The sequence below is a fragment of the Saprolegnia parasitica genome, assembly GCF_000151545.1.
Source record: "Saprolegnia parasitica CBS 223.65 unplaced genomic scaffold supercont2.124, whole genome shotgun sequence".
Lineage (NCBI taxonomy): Eukaryota > Oomycota > Saprolegniomycetes > Saprolegniales > Saprolegniaceae > Saprolegnia > Saprolegnia parasitica.
The window spans coordinates 85,343-87,274 of NW_012156518.1; the positions used below are offsets into that span (position 1 = coordinate 85,343).

Consider the following 1,932-nt stretch of genomic DNA (forward strand, 5'->3'; position numbering starts at 1 on the left):
TAAGCGCGCGCTCTACCATTTGAGCTACATCCCCTTTTTTATACAATAGAGGCTCTAAAAACGCAGCCAGTCATTGTCATGCAAATCTACGATATTTTATCATTCTTTTTGCTATTTACTATTTATACTGCTATTCACTGTCTCTACGCTCCAAATTATTGCTACCTCAATCAACAAACAAAAATTCGCCGCCTTTCAAAGCACCGTAAAATAGCTCGCTGAATACCAACTCCCGTGAATTCACTCCTTTTACAATACATGCAATCCACTCCTTTTACAATACATGCAATTCACTCCTTTTTACTATACATGCACTCAATTCGACGCAATATTTATTGAAAGACTATTCTCGGCAATAAAATGGTCTTTTGGGTGGAAATATTTTAAACGTTGCTATTTAAATAATACGATACGCTTTTGTCGTCTCTCGAGAGAGCTTGATGCGTCGAATCGGAGGGTCAATTTGGGTTGGAAGGAGCTAAATAAAAATATCGCGGTGGCTTGACTCCCCGTACTAATTTTTTGAATGCGTTCAAGGCGATCTCTGCTTCCACAAGGCGTTGTATTTTTCAACCCATTTACACGGGCTACAAATTCGAAATGGCCATAAAAGGTCACATGCATATATTTTTTTCAACCACTGCTCATCTTGAAATTTCGTGGTGTGTTTTTATATGCTGCAGCATGGTCTCCTCGAAATGAGCACACGTAACAAACGTATGGAAGGTGTATTTCGTTTGGGATATGAAAAGGTAGGAATTGGTCTCGATTGCTCATGATATAGGAGTCCGAAAAAGGCACTGAGAGGACGTATTTTATAGCAGTGGTTGGGCTTGGACAGGTGCAAAAATGGAGAAGCAGGGTATCGATCCCTGTACCTCGCGCATGCTAAGCGCGCGCTCTACCATTTGAGCTACATCCCCTTTTTTATACAATAGAGGCTCTAAAAACGCAGCCAGTCATTGTCATGCAAATCTACGATATTTTATCATTCTTTTTTGCTATTTACTATTTATACTGCTATTCACTGTCTCTACGCTCCAAATTATTGCTACCTCAATCAACAAACAAAAAATTCGCCGCCTTTCAAAGCACCGTAAAATAGCTCGCTGAATACCAACTCCCGTGAATTCACTCCTTTTACAATACATGCAATCCACTCCTTTTACAATACATGCAATTCACTCCTTTTTACTATACATGCACTCAATTCGACGCAATATTTATTGAAAGACTATTCTCGGCAATAAAATGGTCTTTTGGGTGGAAATATTTTAAACGTTGCTATTTAAATAATACGATACGCTTTTTGTCGTCTCTCGAGAGAGCTTGATGCGTCGAATCGGAGGGTCAATTTGGGTTGGAAGGAGCTAAATAAAAAATATCGCGGTGGCTTGACTCCCCGTACTAATTTTTTGAATGCGTTCAAGGCGATCTCTGCTTCCACAAGGCGTTGTATTTTTCAACCCATTTACACGGGCTACAAATTCGAAATGGCCATAAAAGGTCACATGCATATATTTTTCAACCACTGCTCATCTTGAAATTTCGTGGTGTGTTTTTATATGCTGCAGCATGGTCTCCTCGAAATGAGCACACGTAACAAACGTATGGAAGGTGTATTTCGTTTGGGATATGAAAAGGTAGGAATTGGTCTCGATTGCTCATGATATAGGAGTCCGAAAAAGGCACTGAGAGGACGTATTTTATAGCAGTGGTTGGGCTTGGACAGGTGCAAAAATGGAGAAGCAGGGTATCGATCCCTGTACCTCGCGCATGCTAAGCGCGCGCTCTACCATTTGAGCTACATCCCCTTTTTATACAATAGAGGCTCTAAAAACGCAGCCAGTCATTGTCATGCAAATCTACGATATTTTATCATTCTTTTTGCTATTTACTATTTATACTGCTATTCACTGTCTCTACGCTCCA

The 1,932-nt window shown here is 40.2% G+C and overlaps 2 non-coding genes across 2 annotated transcripts; both read right to left on the bottom strand.

Moving 5' to 3' along the window:
- Positions 1-850: 850 nt before the first annotated feature.
- Positions 851-923, bottom strand: SPRG_30187. Its single transcript has one exon. It is a non-coding gene; the product is annotated as a tRNA-Ala (tRNA).
- An 818-nt stretch (positions 924-1,741) lies between these two features.
- SPRG_30188 lies at positions 1,742-1,814 on the bottom strand. The gene has a single exon. It is a non-coding gene; the product is annotated as a tRNA-Ala (tRNA).
- Positions 1,815-1,932: the final 118 nt, after the last annotated feature.